The sequence below is a fragment of the Cryptomeria japonica genome, chromosome 8 (assembly GCF_030272615.1).
Source record: "Cryptomeria japonica chromosome 8, Sugi_1.0, whole genome shotgun sequence".
In the NCBI taxonomy this organism is placed as follows: domain Eukaryota; kingdom Viridiplantae; phylum Streptophyta; class Pinopsida; order Cupressales; family Cupressaceae; genus Cryptomeria; species Cryptomeria japonica.
This window is the reverse complement of record NC_081412.1, coordinates 667,391,716-667,410,261: the sequence shown is the minus strand read 5'-3', so window position 1 is coordinate 667,410,261 and position 18,546 is coordinate 667,391,716.

Genomic DNA, 18,546 nt, shown 5'->3' with positions numbered 1-18,546 from the left:
GGTTTCCATTTGAATCTGAGCTTAGGAAGAATCTCCTTTTGAAAGCCTAATCCAGTGTTATCTTTAGGCTTTAATTCTGGCTACAGTGGCTCATGTCATCCTTGCTTGCAAGGTCCCAAGGCACTCTAACCATCATAACCCATTCTTTGCATAATGAGAAGGCCTTTTCTGTATTGATCTGTGGGAAGCTTAGCTTGTGGGATTTGTGTGGTGATAGGATCTTTATAGAACCATTCTGCTAAGTCCTCATCTCTGGTCTCTTCTTCTTGACTCTTTCTGAGGATAAAAGGCACCAAAGTGCATGTTGGCTTGACTAGTGGTGTTTGAAGTAACCTTTGAGGCTTACCATGAGTTCTAGGAGAAGTGGGTAGTTGCCCAAAACAAAAGAGTTGGCTTAGATTGTAATCCCCAGGACCTTCCTATGCCATTTTCATTTTTAGCTTCTCTTGCTTTGGTATAGTGGTGTTTGAATTGGAAAGAGAGGTTGGACTTACATTTGATGTGGATGAGATAGCTTCTCTATTGTTGGGAATGGTAATCTTTGGTTGATGGTTGATATTGTGACAATATGCAAAAGGATTTGCATCGTCCAGGATTGTAATTTCTATACCTTTATGAGGGAACTTGAGACATTGGTGGTAGGTGGATGGAACAACTTGCATGGCGTGTGTATGCATGTAAAATTCATCTTAAAAACAAGTAATCAATTAGAAGCAAAAGGGAAATCACAAATCCCTTCTAATCAAAGAATCTAACAAACTAACAATGAAATAATACAACCAAGCAAAATAGGAATTATAAATGAAATCAATAAAAGCTCCCTATTTCGTGGTTGTGTAGAACTTCCATTGCTCTTCTCCTCTCTATGGTATGATGGCTCTCAGATATTGCATTGGTAACCTGCAAGTGACACAAAGATTCAAAGTTCATGATTGTTGAAAATGGAGATTGGATGCTCAATTTATAGAAAATTGGAGAAGATTGATTGAAAGGTGGAACAAAATGATCATGAGGTGGAACTCAGGTGAGATCAAATGAAGATTGATAGTTGAACTGCTGATTGTAGGAGTGAAACTCAATAGATTGAATAGATCAATGGAATCAACTGATTCATGAAAGAGTTAACTGAAGGAAGAAAAAGAATGATTAGAGGAAATAAAGAGGATGACACAGAAAGCTTAATTTAGAAAAAGCTAACTGAAAGATGGAAATAGAAGTTGGAGAGATAAATGATTTAATTAATTGATTGATTAAATTAATTAATTTAGCATGTGCTTGCATTTAGATTTAGATTTTCAATTTAATATTTGCATGAGATTTTAATTCAAATAATTGAATTTATTAATTCAATTTAGTATTTGAATATATTTAGAACTTGACTTTGATTTTCAATTTGGTTTTTGAAATCATGCACATGTAATTGAATTTGGAAGAAATTAGAAGAATATGAAATTAAATAAAATTAGAATTTGGGGATTTGGAAATGGAAGAATTAATTAGTTAATTAAATAATTTAAAGAAACTATTTAATTGTGTAGAAATGGAATTTAATTAAATAATAAAGATTATTCAAATTAAAGGAATTAAATCATAATTAATTAAATAATTAATATTTTGAAGAGGGTTGAATGATTAGATGATTAGAGATAGAAATTGAATAATTAGTAATTTATTTAAATAATAAAAATTATTTAAATTGGGGAATTAACCACAATTAATTAAATAATAATAAATATTTAATTAACATTAGAAAATGGTTAAAATGATTAAATGATGGAAGAATAAGAAATAGAATAATTAGTAAGATTATGAGGAAATATGAAATTAGAAGAAATAGTTAATTAAATTAATTAAAAAATTAAAGAATTATATAACTAATTAGAAGAATAATTAGTACCTGATCAATGAAACATTTTTAGGTGTCTACATTTGCCCCTCTTTGAGACAAAGTCGGAACGACATTGTTTCAAAGAAAACGAAAAAGTATGCCCCAGTATGCCCTGGTGATACTGTTGTATAGTGTAAATATGCCCCCTTAGAAAATGTGGTCAAAAAATTCCAAAATTGAGAGCATGTTTTCGATATCAATGTAACGAGCAAGCGTGTGAAATTTCATACGATTTTGAGATCGTTTGAGTAGGCTACTAGGTATTTGAAGCTGGTGGGGACCACGGGTGTCGAGGTGTCAAAAAACCCTAATTTTGAGCTATAAATAGAGATTTTTAGATTTTCATTTTCTCATTTGTAATTTGGTAATTCCTTGGTTTTCTCTGCATCTTGTGTGCTTTTTTATGAGTATTTTATCATCATGGTTGATTATAGAGCTCGATTGCACCTATCTGACCGAGTACGTTCATATCAAAGACCTCTTGGGACTGGCGGCATGGTATTTTTCCAATTTTTTTCCTGATTTATGCTTGTTTTTCAAAAAAATTGCCATGATCAATATTTGCTTTGAGTTACGCAATTGCTTGTCAAATTTCATGCATTCACTACTAATGTACCGCAAACATTCTAAATGCTATGCATGCGTCGTAAGTGTTGCGCATTAGCTTTAATCATGTCGCATTTGCTCATTTCTTTACGCATAAGTGTTTATTGTTACGCATGCGTCCATTTCATTATGCATTAGCTTTAATTATTACGCAAGAGTCATATTTGTACCGCATTAGTCATAATTGTCGTGCATCCGTTGTATGTGTAATTTTTTGTCATGAGTTTTGAAAATATTTTAAGTTTTTTGGGATCCGATATTTGATATTTTGAACATTTTCTCATTGCAGGAGAACATTGGAGTGTTATACTGCCGACAGAGCAGACCTAGTGGATTGGATCTTCATGCTGACTTACTGGATGAGGAGATTGAGCATATCCGACAGATTGGTCTATACCATGTTTTACATTTGCCAGAGGTTATGGCCAACAGGGCCATGATTACAGCTTTGATAGAGCGGTGGCACTCTGAGACTTGTTCTTTTCATCTTCCGTTTGGTGAGGCATCCATCACCTTATATGTATGGCGTATACTGTGGATTCCCATTCATGGTGAGAGAGTTGTATATGACCATGATGATGGCATTGCTGGACTATGTGCACTTTTCGAGTGTGAGATTCGGGACTTGCAGATCAGTGGTCGTTATGACATCCCTTGGGCACGTTTAGACTATCATGACCTGACCATTGTATTATACGGTGTTGTCAGTGGTTTACTGATACCTGACAGACAAGGTCATGGGTTTCCAGTTGGATGGGGCAGAGTACTCCATGATATGATTGTTCATTGTCGAGTGTATGCGTGGGGTCCTTGTCTACTGGGCATGTTGTACTATCAGATGCATGGTATTGTGTATCTGGGATATCGTTCTATCAATTGTGGTGTTACTTTACTCCAAACATGGGCATGGGAGCACGTTTCTATTTCTAGGCATGTAATTCATGTAGACTTGCAGCCTGGTGAGCCTTATGCTTTCAGGTATATAGTAGGTATCAGACACAGGGGTTTGGGGAACACCTTGTATTGGAGACATCAGTTTGACATATTTCAGCATTTTATTTGGAGACCTTACTTAGATTGCCCCAGTTGGCCTGATGATGTAGTGCAATTGTCTTTCTACCGATAGCAGAGATATTTTATTGGTAGGACCTTTGAGACCCAATGGATTATCCAGATGTATCTTCCAAGGCGGGTTCTGAGACAGTTCGGTGAGGTATAGGTGACACTCGTGGTTACTACCTATTTTGCTCATGTATCGCGAGAGGTATCTGATTGGGGTATGTGCATATAGCCACATGTTGCTTCTGTTGATTTTGATTCTCTATAGCCATTACTTTGGGATTGGGGTAGAGGTGCAGCGGATCCAGGGACGACGATGGAATACGATTCATGGTTTTCTAGGCACAGGCTAGTGCCTTTGACTGATCCTGCTATTCCGATTACAGCACAGCAGATTCACCATCCTAGACAGTGGTTGAGGATAGATGCAGGGGAGAGAGCCAGAGGAGGAGGAGAGGGTGGAGCTAAGGGAGGAGATGAGGGAGATGAGGGAGGAGATGAGGGAGACGAGGATGTAGACATTGGTGGAGACACCGAGTTTATTAGCGGTGAGGACAACAATGATTATTCTGAGTCATTGAGCAGCGAGGATGGAGGTGATGATGAGGATATGCCAGAGCTAGAGGATGTGCCTGGTGCTGAGGATGGGAGAGAATGGGTTGATGATGAGCTACAGACTCTTAGAGCACGAGTCCAGAGTTTGGAGGATGAGGTCACTAGACGAGATATCAAGAGAGAGACCTATCGTGCAGACTAGGTGCCCTTGAGGGTGAGAGAGATCATCTCCAGAGGGAGAGAGATGAGGTAGTGCGGAGATGTCAGATTACCATGGATGCCTTTGATCGGCTTTTTAAAGGAGGTACAGATGTGCACGACCAGGCAGATAGGTATTTCACTCCTGTGTAGGAGTCTATTTATTATCGGCAGGCATATGAGAGAGCCATCCCTGAGGGTCAGAGAGAGCCTAGCTTCAGTGCATTTATGGGGAGGAGATCGAGTAGATCTACTTCAAGATGGACTAGCAGTGGTGGCGTTATGGGACCACCTCAACATCCTGGGGTAGGATCTAGTGGACAGGATCCACCTACTGACAAAGGCAGTGTTGGTTGATCATGTTATCTGAGCCTTCGGGCTTATTTATTGTATTCACATACATTATCATTTTTTACTTATATATATATATATGACATGCGGGTTTTTGATAGTGATCTATTTATGTTTTGCCTTCCATGTATGCTTATATGATGCTATGAGTTTTATTATGCTTATCTATTTGATTATATATGATTATGAATGCAATAGTAGTACATGTATATATTAATGATGTAAATGAAATCTAAATGAATGCAAATGAGTTTATAATGAATGCAAATGAACTCTATAATGAATGCAATGAATCTAAAATGAGTGCAAATGAACTCTATAATGAATGCAAATGAACTCTATAATGAATGCAAATGATACTATAATGAATGCAAATGAATCTATAATGAATGCAATGAATCTATAATGAATGCTTTTTGTATGATAATGGTTCAACCCATTTTAACTCAGATACAACTTGAAGAAATGTTAGTCGGATTGTAGAGAGAAAAAATGATGATAGAAAGAATGTTATAAAGAATGCAATTTAGACAAAAGATGAGAAATCAACAAACTATCAATAAGCCAATGAGATGAGAATAAGAATTAAATTGAATGAATCACGAACTTGTGTCACGTATTTTATTGCGTCAATATATATTCATCACTGAGCCTTATTATTGAACAATGAAGCTTAGCACATCAGGGTATAAGGAATCAAGATGCAAATATATCTCATTGTATAAACAAACATGTAGTAGACAAGGAGTGAACCCTCCATTCTGAGAATTGTGCTAGGGGTCGAGGTATGTGTGGCAATTTCACCTTGATGTGAAGGCTCTTATCACAGACACCCACTAGAGCAATTTCCCTATAATTTCATCAGTTCACACCACAAACAACAAACAAAGAAAAATATAATGCCCATCATAGCTCCTCTAGTCACTTGTAGACATCCTTGAGTAGCATAGGAACAATATCTGTCGTCAAATGATAAAAAGATAAAGACTGACCCAGACAAAATTCAGTAGCTATACTAACCTTGTGCCTTTGTTCTCAGTTGCTTGATGTGATGGTTGTGTTGGCATTATAACAGACAATAAGAGATTGTTGGCATTTCAATTAGGATATTGAGAACGTTGTTGATAAATATGGATATAACTGATTAAGGATGTTTACTGTCTTCACAATATTATTTTGTCATTGATGTCAAGAAATTGATTTTCTGATTTAGTATGATGTTGCCATATCTTAAGAAATATGTTTATGTCGGTAAAAGACACAGAAAGAATGTGATGAATAAGGGGAGGAATAAGTTAATCAATGGGCAACTATTACCGAGTTAGACAATGATGAGATCATGTTGTTTATATTGTTCTGATATCCTACATATGCTATTGTTTGTAAGGTTAATACTATACTATGTTACTGAGCAAGGAACCTAGCCGGTCAACCCTAAGGTTATCACTATCGGTTAATGAAGGCAGAATGTCTACCGAGTGAAGTTTAGTATTTACCGAGTTGCAACCGAGTAATAACAGAATGCATTGGATGAATACATGCGTTATTTAATGATGGAAGTTGATGAGCTAGTTATGATTAAATGATTGATACAATTTGTATGAAGGATCTATGGCAATGGAAGATCAGCGGGAAGATCTACAGCTCAGATTGAACCACAATACCCTAGCACAAGTTCCAAGAAATATATGCAAGTTCGAAGGCGAGGCAAAACATTTTTAGATCAAAGGATACATTGAACCTGGTCAAGATTGAAGAACTGATGGCTATGATTGATCATGGGAAATGTGATCAAGGAGATTAAGTGGTTAGCAAATTGTTTATAAATAAGGAACTGTTGATAAACAATGTATGCGGGCAAGTGTAAGCACAGGGATGCTACATAGTGATTACCGAGCATAGAAGGTTGAAGACCTATTTGAATAACAAAGTAAGGAGCCTAGCAGAAGGACAAGATAAGTCCTATAACAAGATTGTATTGAACAAATAAGAATCTGCTTCAGTATTTTTAGATGCAAAGTTGCAGACATGTTTACTACTGTTATTTATTTGTAAGTGACAGAAAATCTCTTAACTGAGTGGACTTAACAGTCTTATTTGTAAATCCTCTAGCAAGGTGACATTCTGATTGAGTGTTTGAAACCCTTTAACAAGGTCACCTCTAACACGGTGAAGATCCTAACAGATCTGAGGGAAATCCCTTAACCAGGTCACATCTAGCAATGTGTTTGTAATCTTTAACATGATTTGCTTTTAACTGAGCATACTCTAGAAGAGTATATTTCTTAGTGGGTCCGAAATCCCACAGTGGTTTTTCCCTATTTGGGTTTCCACGTTAAATCTAGTGTTATATGTTTTGTGATATTATATGTTTATGAGTTTGCATGTTTCACAGTTTTTCAGATAAGATTACCGAGGTTGAATCTGTTGATTTCATGGAAGTTTAAGTTTGTATGATTCACCCCCCCCCTCATCTTGTTAGCTTGGAATCTGTACTTAACAAATTGTATCAGAACTATCAATTGGTATCAGAGCTTTGGACTCCGAAAGAAAAGTTTAAAGGTACTTGAGGCAAAGATCCAAAGATGTATAAGAGTGATGCATCGAAGCTGAACAAGTCAAGTTTCTCTACATGCCAGAAAAGGATGAAGTTGCACCTATCAGGAATTGGAGAATATGTTGTATACTATCTAGAGAATGATTTCATTACACCAAGCACCTATCCATTGACAATGGAAGAGATAAAGGCAAAGCAAGAACATATTCAAGCAATGATTGAAATAACATCTGCATTGACTAACTCAGAGTTTAATGATCTAGAAGGCTGCAATGATGCCAAGGCAATGTGGGACAAGCTCATATCTGTGTATGGTGGTGATGAACATGTTCAAAGAGAAAAAGTGGATAGTCTAAGAGGACAACTTGAATCTATGAGGATGAGTGAAGGTGAGATCATAACCCAGTACAGTACAAGGTTAAAGGAGATTGTCAATCAAATCAAAGGAGCAGGAGGAACTATTGAAGAAAAGGATATAACAAGTAAGTTGGTAAGAACCCTTCTACCAGCTTATGCAATTCGAGTCTCTGCAATCAATTAATTGAGGTCTATACCCAATATGTCAGTTTTTTTAGATGCTCCTATCGATAAGCTACATGCATTTGAGTTAAGTAATTTTGATAACATTGGGTATTCGGTAAACAAAGTAGAATCTGCTTTCAGTTCTTTTCATATTGGTGAATTTGATGATTACAATGATAGAATGAGTAAGTACACTGAAGGGGATCACAGTGGAGCAAGTGAAAGATTTAGTAAGAACATGGAAAAAGTGCACAAACTGTATGAGGAAATCAAGAAGCAAGAAGAGTTTGAAGCACTATTAGCCAGAAGGTTACCGAGAGGCAAAGGTAAGTATAAAGGAAAACTACCTTTGAAATGTTTCAATTGTGATAAGATAGGACATATGGCTTCTAACTGTCCTGACAGAGAATCTAGTGAAAAGAGAGATCACCGAGATGACAGATAGAAAGATAATCATTACAGAGGATACCGTGATTTCAGAAGAAGAGATAGAAAGTCATGCCTAATAGCTAATGAGGAATCCAATGATGATAAATCTGATGAAACTGATACATAGGAAGTAGTTTATGTGGCTATCAAAGATGGATCAGATGAAGAAAGGTATGAAGAAAAAGCCCTAGTATCTCACATAAGTAAAAATGATTCTTGGATAATAGATAGTGGATGTTCACATCACATGACAGGTGACAAACTCAAGTTTGTTAAGTTAGAAGATTATGATGGAGGTTATGTAAGATTTGGTAATGATGCACCATGTCCAGTGAGAGGTAAAGGATCTATAACACTTCTTGACAATGCTAAATGTAATGATGTCTATTGGGTTGAAGGTTTGAAATACAATTTGTTGAGTGTAGCACAGCTAAACAATACAGGATACTGAATAGAGTTTCAGAAAGGAATTGTCAAAGTTCATGACAAGCATAGAAAGTTAGCAGCTACCGGGACACAAACAAAAGGTAACACATTTCACCTTGACTCAAGTCGGAATAAGTGTCTATATGCAAAGATAGATGATACTTGGTTATGGCACAAAAGGTTTTGTCATGTAAATTTTGATAATCTGATCAAAATAAGCAAGAAGCACCGAGTAAGAGGTCTACCGAGTCTTGAGAAACCTAAGAATGTTATGTGTTGAGGATGCCAGATTTGTAAGATGACAAGATCAAGCTTTACAAGTAAGTCCTAAACTTCTAAGGGAATTTTAGATCTTGTGCATACTGATCTTTGTGGTCCTATGAAAATTCAGAGTTATTATGGTGAGAAGTATTTCATATTATTTGTGGATGATTATTCAAGGATGATGTCAGTTATGTTTTTAAAAGAAAAATCAGAAGCTTTTCAAATGTTTAAATGGTACAAGGCAAGAGTTGAAAATGAAACAGGAAGACAGCTGAAATGTCTTAGATCTGATAGAGGAGGAGAGTTCACCTCTGATGAGTTCAACTTATTCTGCAATGATCATGGTATAAAAAGACAAGTCTATGCACCAAGAACTCCATAGCAAAATGGGATAGCTGAGAGAAGAAACAGATCTATTGTGGATTGTACCAGAACCCTGATGATTGAAAAGAAAGTGCCACAAACATTTTGGAGAGAAGCAATAAGCACTGCAGTTTACACCCTGAACCGAGTACAACTGAAGAAAGAAACTTTGAAGACACCATATGAAATCTGGTATGACAAGAAACCTAATGTAAGTTATTTTAAAATCTTTGGAAGTAGATGTTATGTTCACAAAGATGATAGAAATGGAAAATTTGATCAGAAAAGTGAAGAAGGAACATTTCTAGGTTATTCTTCTAGAAGCAAAGCATTTAAATGTCTGATCAAATCATCTAACAAAATAGTAGAAAGTGCAAATGTGAAAATTGATGAATTTGCAAAAAGAAATGATGGAGGAAACTCCAAAGAACCAGAAGATTATGATGAATTTGTCTATGTTCAACCAACAAGTCCTACCGAGAGAACTGTTGAAGGAAATGAAGAGAATATCCAGTTACCGAGTGATGAAGAAGATCATACATAATCTACCGAGCCTGTATTAGCCAAGTATGTCAGAAGGAATCATGCATCAAGTCAGATTATAGGAGATAAGAATGATCCAGTGATGACAAGGAACAAACTGAGACAGAACACATGTCTAATATCTGAATTTGAACCAAGGATAGTGAAAGAGGCATTTAACGGTGAAGATTGGATAAATGCTATGACATAAGAGATTGATCAAATCAAGAAGAATGACACGTGGACACTGGTCCCAAGACCGAAGGACAAAAATGTAATTGGTACAAAGTGGATTTTCAGAAACAAGCTAAATGAAAAAGGTTAGGTCATTAGAAATAAAGCAAGACTAGTTTGCAAAGGTTATGCTCAAGAAGAAGGAATTGATTATGGTGAGACTTTTGCACATGTGGCAAGACTTGAAGGAGTAAGAACATTGTTGGCATATGTTGCTTACAAGAATTTCAAAGTATATCAAATGGATGTCAAATCTGCATTTTTGAATGGTATATTAGAAGAAGAAGTTTTTATTGAACAACCTAAAGGATTTGTTGAAGGAGAGAATAAAGATCAGGTATGTAAACTGAACAAAGCTTTATATGGTCTAAAGCAAGCACCTAGAGCATGGTATGAGAGATTGCATTCTTATTTAATCAAGATTGGTTTTATAAGAACTAGTGAAAACAGTAATATGTACATGAAGAATGATGAAGACAAAGGAATACTAATCTCAACCATATTTGTTAATGATATTATGTTTTGTGGTAATGACTCCTTATACAAGAACTTTGGAAATGAAATAAGCAAAGAATTTGAGATGTCATTAATTGGTGAGATAAAGTATTTTATAGGTCTACAAATATTGCAAATGAAAGATGAGATTTTCATTACTCAATCCAAGTACATAAAGGAAATCTTGAAGAAATTTGGAATGGAGGATTCAAAACCAGTAAGTACTCCTATGACTACCAACTGTAAACTATCAAAGAATGATGAATTTGCATCTGTTGATGAGACACTTTACCGATCTATGATTGGAAAGTTGCAATATGTTGTTCACAGCACGCCAGATATAGCACATGCAGTAGGTATAGTTGCAAGATTTTTTGCAAATCCCAAGGAAACACATATGACAGCAATCAAAAGAATTTTCAGATACTTGAAAGGCACTGAGGATTATGGCTTAGTATATCAGAAAGGGAATGATTTTGATTTAAAGTTTATACTGATGTTGATTGGGTAGGCAACATAGATGATTGGAAAAGCACAAGTGGTGGAGCTTTCTTTTTAGGAGAAACACTAGTAAGTTGGCTTAGCAAGAAACAAGGATGTGTGTCACAGTCAACAGCAGAAGCTGAATATGTTGTTGCAGCATTGAATTGTACCAATATAGCATGGATCAAACAACTGTTGGAAGGTATAAATGAGAAAGTTATCGAGCCAGTAACTATATTTTGTGATAATACTAGTGCCATTAACATTTCAAAGAATTCTGTTATGCACTCTAAGACAAAGCACATCTCTATCAAATATCATTATCTTAGAGAAGAAGTTCAAGAGAAGAAAGTGGTGTTGGAGTATGTTGGCACAAAGGAACAAATAGCAGATATCTTCACCAAGCCACTGCCAAGGGTCACTTTTGAGTATCTCAGAAGCAAGTTAGGGGTCCTACCCCTATCTTCCACTTACTGACCAAGTTCGGTGAAAGCATCAATTCAATGTCTCTAAAGAATACCTTTTAGGAGTTGATGTTGATTTACACACTTTAAGAGATTTTCTAAAGGTGTGCATGAAACAAAAGGGAACAGGAATTGAAGACAAAATGCTCTGACCGAGACTGAGTTGATACCAAACAGCAAAGGAATTACCTCACATAGGAAGAAATTATGAATTAGTTTTCTTTTGGCATTATTGTCAAAGGGGGAGAAGACTAATGTATGGGGGAGAAGACTAATGACAGGGAAGAGCATCTCAGCATCTCATAGCAATCTGAATTCAAATCATTTAGGTCAAATCGATTGGTTTTGCCATCAATGCCAAAGGGGGAGATTGTTGGCATTTCAATTAGGATATTGAGAAGGTTGTTGATAAATATGGATATAACTTATTAAGGATGTTTACTGTCTTCACAATATTATTTTGTCATTGATGTCAAGAAATTGATTTTCTGATTTAGTATGATGTTGCCATATCTTAAGAAATATGTTTATGTCAGTAAAAGACATAGAAAGAATGTGATGAATAAGGGGAGGAATAAGTTATTCAATGGGCAACTATTACCGAGTTAGACAATGATGAGATCATGTTGTTTAGATTATTTTGATATCCTACATATGCTATTGTTTGTAAGGTTAATACTATACTATGTTACCGAGCAAGGAACCTAGTCGGTAAACCCTAAGGAACCTAGTCGGTAAACCCTAAGGTTATTGCTATCGGTTAATGAAGGCGGGATGTCTACCAAGTGAAGTTTAGTATTTATCGAGTTGCAACCGAGTAATAATAGAATGCATTGGATGAATACATGCGTTATTTAATGATGGAAGCTGATGAGATGGTTATGATTAAATGACTGATACAACGTGTATGAAGGATCTATGGCAATGGAAGATTGACAGGAAGATCTATAGCTTAGATTGAACCGCAATACCCTAGCACAAGTTCCAAGAAATATATGCAAGTTCCAAGGCAAGGTAAAACGTTTTCAGATTGAAGGATACATTGAACCTGGTTAAGATTGAAGATCTGATGGCTATGATTGATCATGGGAAATGTGATCAAGGAGATTAAGTGGTTAGCAAATTGTTTATAAATAAGGAACTGTTGATAAACAATGTATGCGGGCAAGTGTAAGCACATGGATGCTACATAGTGATTACCGAGCACAGAAGCTTGAAGACATGTTTGAATAACAAAGTAAGGAGCCCAGTAGAAGGACAAGATAAGTCCTATAACAAGATTGTATTGAACAAATAAGAATCTGCTTCAGTATTTTTAGATGCAAAGTTGCAGACATGTTTACTACTGTTATTTATTTGTAAGTGACAGAAAATCTCTTAACCGAGTGGACTTAACAGTCTTATTTGTAAATCCTCTAGCAAGGTGACATTCTGATTAAGTGTTTGAAACCCTTTAACAAGGTCACCTCTAACAAGGTGAAGATCCTAATAGATCTGAGGGAAATCCCTTAACCGGGTCACATCTAGCAATGTGTTTGTAATCTTTAACATGATTTGTTTTTAACCGAGCATACTCTAGAAGAGTATATTTCTTAGTGGGTCGTAAATCCCACAGTGGTTTTTCCCTATTTGGGTTTCCACGTTAAATCTAGTGTTATATGTTTTATGATATTATCTGTTTATGAGTTTGCATGTTTCACAATTTTTCAGATAAGATTACCGAGGTTGAATCTGTTGATTTCATGGAAGTTTAAGTTTGTATGATTCACCCTCCCCCCTCTCTCATCTTGTTAGCTTGGCATCTGTACTTAACAATTTGTATCAGAACTATCAGGTTGATAATGTCTGATCTCAGAAAGTTGCGAACCCCGTTTAAGATTGACCTGTCTGATTTCGAGTGTCTCCTCCTCTGTTTAAGACAAGATAATGATCACTTTGATATGGATATGATACGATTGATAAGATAGTTTGATCAGTTGATTGCAGATGTTTGACTGGATAGTCGTATCCTTTGTTAACTTCATGTGAAATGTTTGCTGGATATCTGCTGGGGTATTTGTTTCTCACAAGACATTTTGTTGCAAGTTTTTCTGATTGATTGTTTTTCGATTTTTAGTTATTTTCCAAGAGCTTTTTTTGATGTTTTTCGATTATGTGGATCAATATTTGAATTTTTTTGGTTAATTTTTTCAGGACATTTTGTAGATATTTTGGATGATTTTTTCAAGATTGCATTTTGAATGTTTTTGGATGATTTTTTCAAGACCTTATATGGATGTTTTTAGTATTTTATGATTTTTCATTGTTTTTGGATTTTGAGTTTTTCAATGGATTTTTTCAGGACGTTATCTGATTTTTAGGATTTTTTCAGTTATGCCCCCAGTGTGTAGACCTGTATGACATGATGATCTGCTTAATTTATGTGGAGACAAATGAATTTTTGACATGACCTATGTGAATGCATTATGCAGGATGAAGATGCACTTCCTATTTGAACAAGGTTGACTCTTTCTTTTTGCATTTGTAATACACCAATTGAAATGGAGGTGCAAAACATTTCATAGATAAGTGGTCAATCGATCCCTAAGGTCATTTGTAACATTCAAATCAACACACTTAGTGGCTAGGATTTACAAATGGAGACGCAGAAAACTTCCCCATTGGTTCTTGAAGCTTTGATCTTCTTTTGCCCATGTGTGTGCGAATGAGTTAATTCATGCTCTTGTGTTTACTAAATATCCTTAGCATCCTATATCACTAGCTACATGGATTATTCTAACTTCAAAAGCATCCTGAATAGAGCCTTGCTGCCAGCAAGCCTTAAGAGCTCCGACGAGGTTATAGACTGTAATTTCTCAAATATTGCTCCATTGCCAGTAGGCATTCATAGCCCTGATGGAGTTACTTGTATGTTCCCATAGTCAAGCTTTTTATCGCATTTGTATGTGTGATATTTCAGTTATATATCATTGCTCTTTTGCCTTAAGATGAATATTTGGCATATCTCTTTTTCTTTTTTCTTTTTTCTTTTTTTTTATCTTTTTTTGCCTTGACTTGTAAGCAATGAAACCTACTTGGGTATGATAATTACAGCGGCATTGAAGCGGAATTTTAGATTTTTCACTAGTCATATGATCAACTAGGTGTCTAGAATGAATTAGAGATTTATTGTGTTTGAGATATAGCAATTGATATATTGTGGGTTAACAAGTCTCAAATAGTGAAATCACTTCCCAACCATAAGTAAAGCATCATCACAGGGTAATGTTGAAAATGAATGACCTTAGGATCTCAAATACTTCATCTTTTAATATCTAAGAAAGGAAATGACCCTTGTTTTCCTTAGATGCAAATGAATGATAAACTCTAATAGTTGCCTTGTTTTATTGATGCTGCTATATGAAAATGTGAAAACTTTAAGAATGTGATGCATTTAAAAAAGAAACTATATGTAATGCAGTGTTTTAAATGATATGATATGCAATGCAGAAAGTAAAACCTAACTACACAACCCTTAGGTATAATATCGCTTAAGGTGCATGATGTTCATAGGGTCAAAGAGTGGATCTCCCTCCATGGTAGCCAAATTATAGGCTCCATTGCCTATGACCCTTGTTATAATGAAAGGACCTAGCCAGTTAGGTTCAAACTTCCCTGGCCTTTCTCGTTCCGCTAGGTTCCTTTGATTCTCTTTAAGTACTAGATCTCCCACTTGAAAATTTCATGGGCAGACTCTTTTATTATAACTTCTTCTCAGTCTATTTTGATATCCTTGTAGATGATTGAACGTTGTTTGTCATTTTTCATCTAGGGTCTCGAGTTCTTGCAACCTTGCTACCCTATAGTCTTCCTCTGATATGATATTCTGTAAGGAGACTCTTAGAGACGATATTTCTATTTCAATGGGGAGTATCACTTTTGTACCATAGACCAAGGAATATGGTGTTGCTCCTGTAGGTGTGTGTACTCTTGTTCTGTAAGCGCAAAGAGTGAGATTTAACTGGAGATGTCAGTCGCGTCCTGTGTCAGTGACTAATTTCTTAAGAATTTTCAATATTGTTTTATTTGTGGCCTCTGCTTGTCCATTACTTTGTGGATAATATGGCATGGCAAATCTCTGTTGTATGTGAAATTTGTCACACAACTCTTTCACTTCCTGATTTTTAAATGGACGTCCATTATCTGTAACAAAGTACATTGGAACTCCATATCTACATATAATGCAGTTGAGCATGAATTTTGCTATCTTCTTTCCAGTGGTGTATGTTAAAGGAATTGCCTCAACCCATTTGGTAAAGTATTCAGTGGCTGTCAATATAAACTTGTGCCCATTGGAAGAAGTAAGGTTGATTTTACCCACTAGATCTAATCCCCATTGTGAAAATGGCCACGGTGATGTGATGGGTTGAAGATCTTATGCTGGAGCATGAATAAGGTCTCTATGCATTTGGCATTGTTTACACTTATGTACATATTTGTAAGCATCTTTTTCCATGGTTGGCCAGTAATACCTTGTTCTCAGCAATTTCTTTGACAATGGTGGACCACTTTGGTGAGCCCCACAGATTCCATCATGGACTTTTTTTAAAGCAAAGTGTGCTTCATTCTCATCCAGACATCGAAGAAGAGTTCCATCGAAACCCTTTCTATACAAAGTATCAGCTATAATGGTGTATCTAGATGCCTGACGAATAAAGGTCTTCTTTTGATTTTTGGACAGATCCGGTGACATTATTGGGTGTGCAAATATGTATATTTCATTGTACCAAGGTGATTATGGGCCCACAATTGTACATACATATTTTGATAGGGGAGTCTCATATGCAAGTAGCATCACCTGTTCTATGATGAACTCAAACTGAGTTTCGTTAGTAGGCATATTCAGAAGAGATCCTATGGTTGCCATTGCATCTACTGCCTTGTTTTGTATCCTTGGGATTTGTTCAAAGGTAATTTTGCTGAAGTGCTCCTTGTAATCTTTGACCAACTTCTTATAAGGCATGAGTTTGTCATCCTTTGTGTTGTAATCATCATTGACCTAGTTTACAATCAACTATGAATCACCATAGACCTATAACTCTTGTATTTTCCATTGTACAGTTGTACGAAGCCCTATGAAGAGAGCTTCATATTCAGCCATATTGTTGGTGCATTAGAAATTGATCCTAAATGACTTAGGTATAACATCCCCTTGAGGAGTAATGGATATAATGCATGTTCCAGATCCATGACTTGTATATGACCCATCAAAGTATAACTTCCACATTACTGAGGCAGTTAATGTAAACATGGATTTGTCTAGAAAGTCTATCAGCAACGGATGACTGTCCTGTATAGGAGCCTCTACTAATTGATCTACTATGATTTGTCCTTTGATGGATAGTCTGTCTATGTATTCTATATCAAACTCTCTCAAGATCATAACCCACTTAGCCAATCACTCGGTCAATGTTGCCCTGCTCAATAGATACTTGAGTGGGTCAAAGCGTGCAATGAGTTGTACCTTATGACTCAACATGTAATGTTTGAGCTTTTGGGATGCAAAGATTACTACTAAGCATGCTCAGTCTATAGGGGTATAATTAAGCTCACAGCCAATCAAAGTCCTACTTATATAATAAATGGCTCTTTCTTTTCCATTTTTGTCATGATGTGCCAATAGAGCTCCTAGAGCTGAGTTTGTTACTGATATGTATAACAATAGAGGTTATCCTGGAGTGAGAGATATTAACACTGGTGTGTTCAAAAGATAATCTTTCAGGGCTTGGAAAGCTTCCTGGCATTGTTCTATCCATTTAAAAGTAACTCCTTTCCTGAGTAAATGCTGGAATGGGTGACACTTATCTGCCAACTGTGCTATGAATCTCCTTATGGATTGCAATCATTCTTGTAACCCTCTGAGTTGTTTAAGTGTTGACAGAGGTTGCATATCAATGATTGCCTTGACCTTGTCAAGGTCTATTTCAATTCCTTTGTTTGATACTATAAACCCTAACAGTTTACCTACTGTTACGACAAAACACACATTTCTTCAGGTTTAATCTGACATTATATTGTTCCAACCGATCAAATATCTATGTAAGAAATGCAAGGTAACTTTCTCTTGTTTGTGATTTAGCCAATATGTCATCCACGTAATCTTCCATTATGTTATGGATCATGTCATGAAACAACGTTGTCATGGCTCCTTGGTATGTTGCTTTGACGTTTTTGAGACCAAATGGCATCACATTCCAGCAGTATGTTCCCCATGGGCATGTAAAGGCCATTTTATGTTGATCTTCTGGTGCAATTTTAATCTGGTTGTATCCTAAAAAAACCATTCATTAAGGATAGCATCTCATTTCCAACTGTTAAGTCAACTATCATGTCGATATTGGGTAGTGGGAAGTCATCCTTAGGACAAGCTTTATTTAGGTCTCAAAAATCAATACAGATTCTAATGCCTCCTGTGGGCTTAGTCATCGGTACCAAGTTGGATATCCATTCCGCGTAGTCAATAGGTCTAATAAAGCCTACATCCAGCAACTTTTGTAGTTCTATTTTAACCAGTAATGCGATTCTTGGATGCATTTTTCTCAATTTTTGCTTGTAAGGTTTAACTCCTAGTATCAAAGGTAAGTGATGCAACACTAATTCAGATTCTAAGCCTGGCATGTTTGAATAGGACCAAGCAAAGTTGATAGGTCTTTGTTTGAAAAAATGAATGAATTTGTCTTTTTCTGCTTTGCTTAGTGATTTTTCCAGATGGATGTTATGTACAACCTCCCTTCTGCTATGTTTACTTCTTCTGTTTCCTCTGTAGGTAATGTTGAACTCTCTCTTTTCATAGGAAGATTACCCAAGTGACTTTTGTCATTATGGGTAGTTTCATCCTTATCTTCTATTGCAGAAGTACTTTCTTCTCCAGAGTATGTTGTTCTATTTAGGTCTATAGCAAACCCTGCTTTATGATCCCCTTGTGGAAATCCCTCTCTGACTCCTAGAAATTATGAAATTGCTTCGTCATTTTCAAACCAATCCAGCGTTGGTTTTCCTTCTTGCCCCCAATCAATCAAGTGTGAATGCACTAGGGGTAAATCATTACTCCCTTCTTTAGTAGACTCTGATAACATGAAGACTTGATTGTT